General features: G+C 33.6%; 1 protein-coding gene across 1 annotated transcript in view; it reads right to left on the bottom strand.

Moving 5' to 3' along the window:
• The window catches only part of LOC126969718 (uncharacterized), a 54573-nt gene that overhangs the window by 22992 nt on the left and 16556 nt on the right, over positions 1-15025 (bottom strand). The window lies entirely within an intron of this gene.

The following is a 15025-nucleotide window of genomic DNA, read 5'->3' on the forward strand; positions in this document are numbered from 1 at the left end:
TCCTAATATTCACCAATTTATGTAAATATTTTAATTAAACATATTTAAAAAATACTAAGTTGTAAATATCACTCAGTATTTATATTTAATAGTTTAAGTAATTTTATCTGTGCATGTCGTTTAAAGTTTAACAGCCTGTATATTGGTCTCAGCTATAATAAGAAAACAAAATTTTCATCAATCTTAGCACCGAACATTACCGTTACTTGGTTGTCTACTTAAACGTTACATTGGACATATCGTGATGGTATATCTTTCACAGAAGCCACAGTGGGAAAAATTTAATAGAATGATTTTAATCACAATAATATTGTATTTAGCGTACGAATAAACGGGATGATGCTCAAAGAAAATACAAAACAGAATAAATATAGCATTGAAACCTTACTGGTCCCTAACAGAGATTATGAAAAACCCGTCATTACAACAAAACTTAAAAGTATTGTTTACAACACCTGCATACTCCGATGCTATGACGTATGGTTGTCAAACATGGGGACTAAACAACGAAAATCTCAACACACTAAAAACATTTCAACATAACATAGAAAGAAGTACACTAAGGATTAAGAAAAGTGATAGAAAACACTTAAAAGAAATACGAAAAAAGACAAACGTTGCAGATGTATCCAAACCATTAGTAAACTCAAATGGCAATGGGCAGGACACCTAATACGAAACAAACAAGAAAAATTGGCCAAAATAGTAACAGAATGATATCCTAGAGAAGGAAAAAGACAGAGGAGGCCGAGTCGTAGATGGTGCGACGATTTAAAAGATGCCGCTGGTATGACGTGAAGCAGATAATGATCGAAGACACTGGAAGAACCTAGGACAGGCCTATGCGAAAGTAAGACAATCTGTGCCGGTGTCTACTGCAAACTAAATGTAAATCTAAAACTATCTAAAGATTGTTATTAAACACTAATATTATTATTATTATATAGCTTCTACTGTTTACTCTATATTCAACATTGGCAAGCGCACTTGAGCCAATTTCAAATTTACGGAAAACAGAGTTGCAAAGATAAAATATAAAAATTAAACACTCCAGTTGAGAGTTACGAAGTATAATTTTGATGTTGAGAATGACACTCGAGCTTACAACTCTTGCCATTAAATTATTTTTCGGATTCAAAAACCTTTCTACTTTTGGTAAAGCAAATAAAAGCAAACTGGTTTACAATCCTATAACTTTTCCCATCACCTCTTTTGAGCTGTTTTTCTCCATTTTTTGTTTAGTTATACCTTCCTATGATTATTATACCGTAATTGTTATAATTTCTTGTAGATCAAAAATTCCATGACAGAATTGGGGGAAAGTCTTTTACATATAAATATTTTGTAACTGTATTAAAATTACAACAACTATTACATTTATCTTCTAGCTGACCCAGCAAACGTTGTATTGCCATATACAGTAATAAAAAAATAAAAAAAATAAAATTTTTGGGATATAAAAAATAGATGCAGCTGATTCTCAGACCTACCAAATATACGATATATTTGGTAGGTCTGAGAATCAGCTGCACATAAAATTTATCGTACTACAATAATCATTATATTCAATTGCCATCTTGCAATTCTATTGCGTATATGTGGATGGAATAGAATAATATTAAAATCGCGATACAAAAATAGGTGTTGATCGTTGATGGGTAAAAATTTGAATTTGTATGTATTTTTTAATGCTGAATCAATTGTCAAAAAAATGAAAAAAATATAATTTACCTACCTAACATTTTCATACTTTAGGGTCACCCTTATCATTTAGATGTTGGCCCATTCTCAGACCTACCCGATATACACAAAAATTTTCAAACCGATTATTTAGCCGTTTCGGAGGAGTTTGGTAACAAACACCGCGACACGAGAATTTTATATATAAGATATTATTAAAGCCTTTCTAAGCAGGATCAAGAATCGTGTTGATTATTATGATTGATATTATAAGCTATTAAAGCGCGTACAACTTCCTTAAAGGCCGGCAACGCTCCTGTGATTCCTCTGGTGTTTCAAGAGATTGTGGGCGGCGGTGATCACTTAAAACCAGGTGACCGTACGCTCGTTTGTCCTCCTATTCCATAAAAAATATAAGAGTTTTATCAATCAATGTTGATAAACGGGTGATAATAGTAAAATAAAAGTCGCCTAAAAATACTAAAACATGCGCTTTTCTTGAAATTTGAAATGGAAATCAATTCCTGCCCTAACGACGATAAATGAAAAAATTATATAAATTATCAAAAATCTTATTTTGCAAATTGAAAAATTGAATATTATTTTACATTAATGTTTTGTCATTAGTACTCGATACATCTGCGAAGTTTGAACGAAATCTGGCCGTTTAAAGTGGGTCAAAATAGCTCCCAAATGAGCCGGTTACAAATAAACATACATACAGGTTAAGCTAATAAAAAGCGTGTAAAAACGAATTTTAAGGCAGTGATAATAATAAATATCTTTTAATTTTAGTTCCAAGTTTTACTGGTTTGCAGTTGGATATCTTCAGTCACTCTTTTTAGCAAATAAGTATAATAAATCATGCTTTTTTTTTCAAAATTTCATCACCGTAGTAGTTCAAAGTAAGCATAAATTCAAAGTACATCTAACTTTCCTGCGGACCTCAACCGAGCATCGTTATTATGCTGAATAACTGAAGATGAGTTACGCTGTTAATTACCACGGTTATTAGTTCAATAATTTACGTGTTTTAATTAATTTTCTTTACTTATTTTTATGATTATTATTACCTTTTACTCACTATACGTGGATGCGCAGCAATAATTATCTATTCTGTTTTCTTTTTTTGTTATGGCAAAATGTATTGCAGATGGTTTCCTGTAGAAGTAAAATACATAAAGAATTACCATAGACAACAGACTCACTGTCTGAGAGGGGGCGGTAACGGCTACTGATTATATAAGTCAAATATTTATGTATGAATTCACTATTACGATACCTTCGGGAGGCATTTTTTTTCGATTTCGGGAAAATACATTTACGTAATACAAAAAAGAATTTTTATATCGACTGCTACAGATAATTTTTACGGCTGGCCGCATTTTGACGGCTTGTCGTAATTTACACAGGTAAAGTTTAAAAATTAAAAAAAAAATCTTTTATAGTCTGTTAATTAATTTAATGACAGTTGACAGTAGTCAATTATTTAAATTATTATCAAAGCAGTTAAGACTATGTGTACAAGGAAGAAAGTGATCCTGTAGGACGGAGATAAGGTAAAGTAATGGCTACAAATTTTGATCTTATGTGCCCTTAATAATCGAGTCAATATCCTGTGGCACTAAATTACAGCTCTCATTGAGGTTGGTACCGGTATTCTATTTCTGCCTTGAAGCAGTAATGTGTAAGCATTACTGTGTTTGGGGCTGAATGGTGCCATAGCTAGTGAAATTACTGGGCAAATGGGATTAGACATCTTATATCTCAAGGTGACGAGCGTAATTGTAGTGCCTCTCAGAATTTTTGAGTTTTTCAATAATCCTGAGCGGCACTGCAATGTAAAGGGCGTATCAATTACCATCAGCTGAACGTCCTGCTCGTCTCGGCCCTAATTTTCATAAAAAAAATGAATTGAACATAAGTCACAAGTATATATCAAGGAATTTATAACTCCTTAGAAATATTATAACTTAGATATAACAGCATTACTATGACGAGCCTTAAAAAGGACTTGCGCCCTAGAAAGGTGATTTTGCTGTTTTTATGCATATTATTTATAACACCCTTAACGTCCCAACTATTAACTAGTTGCCATCTCATGCTAAAATTCACTTTCTTTGTATAATAATCCTTTTCTAGCCTTTTATCACATAATGTACATTTTAATTCTTTTAATATCGCCTGAAAATTTATATTTTATTGTCTTGCTTTCTGTTCACTGATCACCACAGAACACTATTATGCAGTTCACTCTAATGATAAATGATTCAAACATAGGTAATGGTTTCGATACTAATATTATTGACTATCTTAATTTTCTTGCTTTTTCGTGTAAAAAAATATTATGTACAGGGTGGTTTTTTGAAAAGGGCGGTGATGGCTAAGTCGGAAACTACAAGACTTAGAGGAAAGTCGTAAAGGAGTCATGCCCTCGATTTAACAAAACTGCATATTTAGTTTTTTTTTTTTATAATTTCTTAAACTGTTGACGGAAATCGACCCCAATTATTTTTCAAAAAAAAAAAAAACATCCTGTATTATTGAACCAAAAGACTCTGAGTAGCAAAATCCCATTTAACAGGTAAAGCGAAAAAAAAAAATAACTTACAAGTTTAACAGTGTTAACCAAATACACAATTTAGCACTTAAATAATATTTCTATCAAAAGTCAAATATTATTGTAAAATTATTGTTATTGTTAAATTACTTTTTCTATAATATATCATTCACAAATAAAATTTGATGAACAAAATTTTATGAACGATGCGGGATTCGAACCCTCGACCTCGATTTTATAAAGAGGCGGTGCTCGACCGGTTAGCTCAGTGGGTTAGAGCACCGGCACGGAACGCCGGAGGACGTGGGTTCGAATCCCGCATCGTTCATAAAATTTTGTTTATCAAATTTTATTTGTGTATTAATCCCTCCCATAAGTGAGGGTTATCACTTTAAAAACATAACATTTTGTTTATATATCATTCAATTTAAAGGTTTTCTTCTAATCTTCGTATAAAATATACGTTTTCTTACGAGACATTGGGGATTGAAAATACACCGTGTGTTACGTATATACGTCATCATTAGCGAGTTTCACTTCAAAATTTGTGGCTGAAATTGTGCTAAAAAGTATGTGCAATTTTTTTTCTATTAACTATAAGTAGACTACACTTCAGTAAGTTAATCAAATAAATGAAACCTCTTTTGATGGTAAAAAAATCCAGAACGTAAAGGATTAAATAAAAAACTGGCGTTCATATTCAAAATAAAAAACTCAATTTAAATATTGCAAGCTTTTTATATCAAAAAGCTGGAAATATAACAGAATTAAACATTCTGAATGACGCAATTAAACCGTGTCGAATATCTTTTCCATTTCGGTATTGTTAAATCGTTCTCTTGAATGAATATTTGACTCAAGACTTTTAGCGTGATAAGAAGGCTTTTTGCTTTTTTGCCAGCGAAGCTTTTGTTGTTTTTAATGTATTTCTGCTAGATATATACCTATACCAACCATCTTCTGTTATGACTTTCAATATCGAGAAAGATTTCGACATTTACTTTAATTATAATAAAAGCTGGTACATTAAAACAGAATATAAAATTAACGTAACTCATTTCTTAATATACAAATTCATTGGTATTTTGTTTTTAATAAAGTCCTATTATGCATAAAGTTAAATAAAATTTGTTTGACTCAGCGAATGTTACTGCTTCTTTGATTGTCTTGTTAGTCAATTATTACTTATTAATCACTATTTTCTCTTTTCTATTAGTTCATAATAATAATAATAATAAATTCTTTATTGCCATACAAATCATTACAAATATAAAATAAACAATTAGGATACGCGATGAAAGAAAAGGCAAAAGTACAAGGCTCAGCTTCACCTGACATGGAATCATGGATTTATGTTTCCATGCAGCGCTGTTTTTCAGCCATCCCCTCCTCCCTAAGGTGTTGAGCGGGAGTGGATGATCTGGTGGGGATCTGATTACCCTTGCAAGTGTATGTAAGTGTGTGTGTGTATATATGTGTGTGTTTAGGTATGTGCATGAGTGTGAGCGTGTGTTTACGTCCGTACGCAGAAAAAATCTTTTAGAGAAAGATATTTCCAGTGGAAGTGGTTCAATTTCTCCGCAGCATGTTGCTTTTTTAGTAGAGCAAAACGGTATTTTTTTTAAAGGACTCGATACTTATTTGTTTCTTTAGAGGAGGAGGTAAACTCTTATCAATTCGCTTATTAAAAAATATTCTTTGAACTTTCCAGAAAGACTGTGCACCTGTTACAAGGCACAAACTACCCATGCTTCTTGTAAGATCTTATATCTGGCCTTATTCTTATCCAGATATGAATCCCTTGGACTACAAGTTTTTTTTTTTATGAAAATAAGGGACGAGACGAGCAGTTCGTTCAGCCGATGGTAATTGATACGCCCTGCACATTACTGTGCAGTGCCGCTCAGGATTCTTGAAAAACCCCAAAAATTCTGAGCGGCACTACAACTGCGCTCGTCACCTTGAGACATAAGATGTTAAGTTTCATTTGCCCAGTAATTTCACTAACTACGGCACCCTTCAGACCAAAACAGTAATGCTTACACATTACTGCTCCACGGCAAAAATAGGCGCCTTTGTGGCACCCATAATCTAGCACTGCGTCTTCCAGTACGTTTTAGAACATGATCGTCTCTAAATGCCTCGTTGACATCGAGTCACTTTAAAAACCTCTAGACCAATAGTACGTAAAACAGATAGTCATTCAAATGTTGTGAGCCTTCTCAAGTGTAAATTCCGCTAAGATACGTCTTTAATCAATTCAACACGTGTTTCGCCTTTACATTAGGCATCCACAGGAAATGTTGACTAGCCTAATTCTGGCGCGAAACATTTAACTGACTCCGGTTACTCACTTGGAAACAAAAGAATTAAAATTCTACATAACTGTGATAAAGGATTCCGTGTAAATTTGTTGGACCAATTAGAAATAATAAAACACAAAAATAACATGTTTACAAATTTGGTCTCTTCACCATTGTTACGCATCTCTTCCGGGAATAATACGTCACAACAGCTGGCCAATCACAGTGTGCCAAATCATGATAGGAGAGTATAAAGCAGCGGTTACCGGCTCATTCAATTCAGCCTCGTGCCAGAATTTGGAGATTTAACAACTCCTGAGGATGCCTACTGTATAGGCGAAACCCATGTTAAATTGATTGAAGACAAATCTTAGCGGAATTTACACTCAAGTGGGCTCACATCATTTTAATTATTATGGATTTCCGCAAAATAACGCCTAATTCAATAAATTATCAAAGGTAGTAATTTCAAAAGAATTCTTTTTTATTTATTGATGATTGTAAGTTTTATAAAGATTACCACATTACACCATGTAACAGAATTTTTTTCAATCTTAGTATCGTATAAACTTTATGAGCTTCGATTCCCTATTTCACAACCAGTCTTTTTTTTCAGTTTTTTACATACGTTTCTGACACTGAAATAGAGTTTGAGTCGTTCATCTGTAGACTGCATTAAGCTCCAACTCAAACATCAACAATGGATTTCTGGACGCTTTTATTTAACATTGAGGCTTAGGTAATTTAATAAATGGAGTCGTTACGTAAACTTCGTTCCCTGTGGATAAGTGATAGAGTCATTATTTCTCAAAGTCTTCTATTATATTTTTGACTTTACTATTAACTTCTTTTGAAACTGAAATGATGCTATTTCATGAGATGTTTGTTTCCCTTTGGTCTTAATAAGGGAAGCGATGCTTAAGGCCAAAGTGTGGCCCACTTGGTGATTTGCCTGGGTTGAATTAGGACGATACAAACACATTGTAACGACTGAAGTGAACTGAGCAGCGGGTGTTAGAGAGGAGGCGCTGGTGTAGCGGTGTGAAGTGTGAGGCGAGAAGAGGAGAGAGAAGAGGGGCGAGGACAGGAGATGTGATGACGTAGGGTATATAATGTCTTGCTGGGGATAGAATTAATAATTATTTGATAGCAAATAGCCAGGTTTTCCCAGTTTCCTGCATTTTTCCTCACAAACCATATGACGTATTCGTTTTAAGCATAATAAAGTTTTATCCCTCAACACGTAGATAGGGTTGTAGAAATAAGTTTCTGAGACCTACATATATAAGGCTTAATTGTGAATTGGTATTATAAGAAGATTATAGGTAATTTTGTAAATATTTTAATATTAAATACAGACATTTGGAAATTGATTTTTTTAAATTAATTATTCTGCAGTTTTATGTAATTACCAGAGTATATATTTCAAAATACTATTTTATTTTCTCCGGCTGCTTTACAAATATCATAGCAATAAATTCTTTTCTTCTTAAAAATTAAACAGACTTGTTTCTGACTCCTCCAGAACTCGTCTGCCAGTTTAACAGCTGATTTCTACAATATCTCTTAGTATCACGCTAAAGTTGTTTTCTCTGTAGATATCCATTAAAATTATAAAATTAAAAAGATATAATTATGTTTCAAAATAAAATTATGATTACAGTAAGTGCCTTAATAAGTAAGTAAATAATTAAAGATATACTTACTTACTATTAACCTATACTAATTGTAAATAAAGTTATTGTCTAAAGATAGTAACAATACATGAAATATTTTAAGGAGTTCTGGAAACCCATATAGCCGAGTGGTTAGTGACCCTGCCTACTGAACCAGAAGTCCCGGGTTCGAATCCCGGTAGGTGCAAACATTTGTATGATGAACATATGGATGTTTGTTTCCGAGTCATGGATGTTTATATGTATGTTTAAATAAGTATATTGTATTAAATATATCGTTGTCTTGTACCCATATTACAAGCTATGCCTAGTTTGGGGCAAGATAATTTGTGTAAAAGTGTGTTAATATTATATTATATTATATTATTATTATTTATATAAAGTTATACTTTTTATTTCCTATATTAAGTTAATGATCACTGGATCGACTAGTCAGCCCAAATAGCGCTCTATTACAATCATGACGCATAGACCAGCTATTGACCCCTTCGCTAAATCATAGGGAAGGAATATTATAATATTTCTCCTTTCAAAATTCCCATACAAAATTTTGTGAATTCGTTTCAGTACAGACTTCTGCTGATAAAAACTTTATGCACCCGGACGCGATAACAGTATCGTATGCATAACAATAAGGAAAAAACAGTATTTGAATTTCCCACATAGTGAATAAAAGGAAAAGTTTCCAGTGCATGAAATAAATATGTAAATTATGTATCTTTTTCGTACTCGTTCACTTTACGTACCTACCAGTCATTCTCAATACATAGAATTAACAGTTACATACCACGCGTCACCAAACTGTTCAATATGTATAATTTTGATAGCCAATTTGATCTTTTTAGTGGTAGTATAAAAAGCATGACAATAGCGTTCGCTAAAGATTTTACGAAATCTCTAGGCTAGTTTAGTGTAACTATCTTTAAATCTGTGTATGTATAAGTGTTTTATTCCAAATCTATAGTTAGACTAGGCAAGACAAATTTCTTTCTATATGTGGAAGCTTGTATATAGAATTATGTTAAGCTTGTAATTGCAATTTTTTTTATTTATTTTACACATAAAAAGTATTTTACAGTTTTACTTAAATTTAAGTACAAACACAAACCCATTCATGTAATACCGTGTACTGCACTCGTTATAAATAATTAATTAAGAGAAAACTAAAAATCTTACTATATATAAATTACATGACACGTTGTTTGTCCGCGATGGACTCGTAAACTAATGAACGGATTTAAAAGGGGATTACTTCATGGAGTGTAGTTTGGTCCAACTTAAGAGATAGGATAGTTTTTATTTCGATTTGGGACCCAGAATTATTTTTATTTTCAATATTTGTTTTGTATGGACATATTTTCTATGAGAGAATTTAGTGACGCACGGTTTGACAGTTCCGCTGTGAAACAATTTCATTATAACAACAGGGAGTATTTTTGACGTATTAATTGTTGTTTTGAAATATTATTGGAAAATTCCTATTAAACAGTATTTTTTTTATTATCTACAGAACAACGTTTGTCGGGTCAGCTAGTATACTATATGACATAATATCAGTACTTCAAACTACATAGTTACAATATGACTTCAAAACATTTATTACAATTATTAAAATTAAACTCGTATTCTAATTTTTACAAACTTATTATATTAAATTACAAACAAACAAATTTAGTTCTTACCGCATACTTATTTACAAGTACCCTTCAATTAATTTACGTTTGTGTTTTATTTTTCTCTGTTGATGGTGAAGTAGTTTTATTACGACATATACAGCATGTTGACATGTTAGAATTATGTTTACTAATTAATATATAATAAATGAAATACAATAAAAATAAAAATTTTGAAAAACTGCCACGATATGATTGGTTTAATCGCTTCAATATTTTCATATTTATAACTATCGGGTAAAATCTTTGACTATGATACTCGAATAAAAACCATGGAATCTTATACACTTAATTAATCAAGTAAGCGTGAACAGCCAATTCAGAAAATATGAGGAATATCAAAAGTACCAAAGGAGTTTCGGGTTCCATTTTGATAGGCACTAAAAAGAGCATCAATGAATTTAAAAAAAAATAGTATTTGTAGCCAAGAATCGCACATTTTTTTATATAAAAGGAGGCAAACGGACAAGTACCTTACGTGCTGGGAAATGTTAAAGCGAGGCCGATGGAAATCCGCCAAACCGGGGCTCAAGATATGCGTTGCGAAGAGAACTCCCTGTGTTGTATGCGGTAGAAGGAGCAGAAAGAACCCTCATGTCTACGCAACGCCAAATAATCAATCCGATTTGAGATGAATTGATCGACAACTATTTGAGCCGCTCTAAATATGCGGTATGCGGTATCTGAGTATGCGGTAAAATGGATGAAGCTAGTACTGGGGAGTACACACCTAGGTGAGAACTATGTTAGCCAAATTTGCGCCTAATATATTTGCAGGCGATGGCTTGAAGTGAAGTTCTGTCTCGCCTTACTTAGCACACCAAAATTATGAATAAAACTGTTGATTTTGTTAAAAATAACACAGCCTGTATAATTACAAAACTTGATATAGTCGCTTGACTTGACCCTTGAACGTTTGTAACGTCATAAAATATATTAGGTCCTTACATATGAAATTCGCGTGTTTCGTACTGGCCACTTTATTCATAATGTTCTCCTCTTTGGTAAGGAATTCCAAATTCAAATTTGTACAGCTATTTACTCATGTATTTGTGCTTCGATGACCGTCATTCATTTGTTTTTTTCTCCTGTTTTTTTCTGTTTGCGTCACTCATTTTACAACATGGAAAACTTAAAGTATCGCATTATTTACGAGTACGAGTTCCGCCGTGGCACTAGTGCTGCGGAAACGACTCGAAGGGTGAATGATGTGTATGGTGGTCATGTTGCAAAAAAAAACACAGTTCGTTTTTGGTTCCAACGTTTTCGTTCTGGAAATTTCGACCTGCAGAACAAGCCCCGTGGACGGCCTGAGACCCAAGTTGATAATGAAGTATTGAAGGCTATTGTGGAAGCGGATCCATCGCAAACCACGTCCGAGTTAGCTGCAGGCTGCGGTGTTAGTGATAAATTTATTTTAATTCACTTGAAGCAAATTGGGAAGATTAAAAAGCTTGAAAGGTGGGTACCTCACGAATTGACTGAACAAACCGGCAAACGCGCGTCGACTGCTGCGTTACATAACTGAACCGGCACAATAATGAAGGTATTTTAAACCGAATCATTACCTGTGATGAAAAATGGATTCTTTACGATAATCGGAAGCGCTCAGCGCAATGGTTGGATCCTGGCCAGCCAGCCAAATCCTGCCCCAAGCGAAAATTAACCCCAAAAAAGTTACTTGTAAGCGTTTGGTGGACTAGTGCCGGTATTGTTCATTGCAGTTTTCTCAAATCTGGCCAGACTATTACGGCTGATGTCTATTGTCAGCAATTGCAAACCATGATGGAAAAGCTAGCAGCTAAGCAACCTAGGCTGGTCAATCGCTCCACGCCACTGCTACTTCACGACAACGCTAGACCACACACTGCACAACAGACGGCTACCAAATTAGAAGAGCTTCAATTGGAATGTCAAAGACATCCTCCGTACTCCCCGGACCTTGCTCCAACAGATTACCATTTTTTTCGAAATTTGGACAACTTCTTGCAAGGGAAAAAATATAACTCTGTTGGGGCAGCCCAAATCGCCTTCACAGATTTTATTGATTCCCGTCCGGCTGTTTTTTTTTAGTAAAGGGATCAATGAACTACCTATGAGATGTCAAAAATGCATAGAAAAGTGGTTCATACTTTGATTAATTAAATATATTATATTTAAAAATATTCGACTTTTTGTTCCTCCCATACAAAACGCCAATTTCATATGTAAGGTCCTAATATTTATAACTTGCAGTATTTTAGGCCAAACAGTTTTTGCTTAATATTTTCATGATAAACGGGATGAGCAGGATATCCAGCTGATGGCATTTGATACGCCCTGCCCATTACAATGCAGTGCCGGTCAGGATTCTTGAAAAACCCAAAAATTCTGAGCGGTACTACAATTGCCCTTGTCACCTAGAGACAAACGATGTAGAGTCTCATTTGCCCATAATTTCACTAGTTACGGCGCCCTTCAGACCGAAACATAATAATGCTAACACATTAATGCTTCACGGCAGAAATTGGCACCGTTGTGGTACCAAAAAGTTATTATTCAGTTTCCCTAGACCAGAGAAATAAATAATTATTATCCACTAAAATTGACTATTAAAATGTTTTGTTATAGTTACACACGTATTTATAAGGATGCTCCAGAGTTACCTCAATAAGTAAAACCATTATTCTTTCAACCTTCCAAAACTCCAAGTAAGAAAATAAAAATGTGCAAGTATGCCACCCTCTTAGAAAAGCCATTATTAAAACTGTCCGTACTAAAATGGAGTTCAGAACAACGTTGCGCAGACGAGCTTATTTAATCTTTGTTTCATTATACAGTCCTCCATCTTGCACGTCACCGTCAGGAAAATGAGATTGTTCGTACAATTGTGAAGTTATTTCGTCTTGTTTCATTATTTGGGCCGGTTCCTTGTGTTGTGTGAAGCCAACTGAGACGTAAGTACAGTTTAAAACTAGTTAGAGCAACTTTAACAAGCTTTACAATATAACTCGCGTAATGTTCATCTCTAATTTTAATCTGTCTTGGTCTTATTATAAATAAATATTAGGTATATAATATAATTAAGTTAGACATTTATACGGTCCCCTCATCTAAATTTCTTTTAAAGGTCTTAAAAAACACAAATTTAGAGTGTATCCCAAACATATTTAATTATACCCTACTAATATACAATCCCCCTAATTCATAATAGTCTGCTAACTTAAAGCATTGCTAATTCTCACTCTGTTTTCTTCTATTGACCTAAGTCAGAATGAGAAAAAACACTTCTAAGCGACTGTTTAAAGTTAGCGGACCATTATGAATAAGGGGGAATATGTATAATGTGGCACTGTCCTTCTAATTTTTATCTCCCTTTAGCAAGATATATTTTATAGGTAATATTATTCTAAAATTTAGTTAAAAGTTGAAATAATATATTTTTGATGTGTAGTTTTTACCTCATCAACATGGTGCGGGTGAGATATCGCATTTTATTATTACTAACCAAATCAATTGCTGAGTATAGTCCACGGGATATATTAAGCGGTGAAAAATGTGGACAGACAGATAGGTCTGTGCACATCGCCAAAGAGGCAGATGGTGAATGATATGATCGTTTACGATTTAAATCACTCCTTCTTTCTCAAGGAAGGAGCTTTTACTAGAAAACCCCGCCCAGAGGGAAGAACGATACTCTATGTGAGGGAGGTCGACGTTGCAACTCAATTAACATCGATCTTCGTCAATGCTAACATTGACGAAAGGGAGTGTTCTCAGAAAACTCTCTTAAATGCCACCTGCAATCGTAAGGAAACGTCATAGGGAGATTTTTTAGGTAGCAAAAGTACTGATGGTTCACAGAAGTCGTTATCGTCTACGCTATCCCAAGAGATATAAGTGTACAATTAATGCCGCTCATTTGCAGTACATCATTGAGATGCAAAAGAAACAAGGGGGATAACACGCAACCTTGCGGGACACCAGCGTTATGACCTTTATTAACAATGTATTTAGGTTGACCTTTACTCATCACTCTTTTAGTTCATTTATGAAATATTTACTTTTATTATTAATAGTCGAAAATTTGAGTCAAAATTATTGTTGATTCATGATGCATTATTTGAAAAATGCTAAGCTTGTAAATGTAAAATGATGCACATGGTGCGTTTCTTGCTGTTTTTTATAATAAACGCCCATTTTCTGAAGTGATTACAATAAATATAAGTGTCATTCTTTGAACAAAATTATAATTTTACCCTAAGATAGGTATATTTCATAAAAAGTTTTAAAATTGGCAGAAAAATGGATAACATACACTAAAAGAACATCGCGTAGTATTGATTATTGGAAATAGCTAAATGCTTCCGCATAAAAATCAAATTAAAATCACTTTATTCATGTAGGTCAAGGAAATTACACATAAGAATGACCAAATTATTTTTGTTTGGGTTATTACTTTTACCGCCACTTCGCAAAAGGTTGAACTTTGATAAGAAGAAGTGGGTAGAAACTCATTGCCACTCTTTTAAATCAATATTGATAACTTCATCGTCTTACAAATAATTTCAATTAAAATCTTATATCTTTAAGCGAGCTATTCTTTCTTGTATATATATAATCTGAATCTCGGAAACGGCTCCAACGATTTTAATGAAATTTAGTATACAGGTAGTTTCGGGGGCTAGAAATTGATCAAGCTAGGTTTCAATTTTAAGAAATGTAGTTTTATCCGTGTTTTAATGAGAAACTGCTATCGCCACCATATACAATACTATAATAGTTCAGATGGGACATTGGGTGATCCGGAAAACAGAAGACCCCGGTTCGAATCCAGATGTCCTATTAGTTTTTTTTTGTACCTTCAAAAAATCCAAGCAAGGCTCGGTCGTCCAGATATTATATGTAAAGTGACGCAGCAAAAACACTCAAACTTCAAATACTCAATGCCTTACAGGAGTAAGCCGAAAAAAGTAAATGTAATTTAAAAACAAGAGTTATTGAGTACAGTAGATGCATTAATCCACACACACCGTAAATAAATGTAGGTAAAGTAAATTCTACGTAATAACAGGTGGGACTGCCTTAGTAAAAAATTAAATTTAGTTTAGTATGAAACGTGCAGTCATTTGACACAAGTTTGAAATAGTAATA

The sequence above is a fragment of the Leptidea sinapis genome, chromosome 1 (assembly GCF_905404315.1).
Source record: "Leptidea sinapis chromosome 1, ilLepSina1.1, whole genome shotgun sequence".
NCBI lineage: Eukaryota > Metazoa > Arthropoda > Insecta > Lepidoptera > Pieridae > Leptidea > Leptidea sinapis.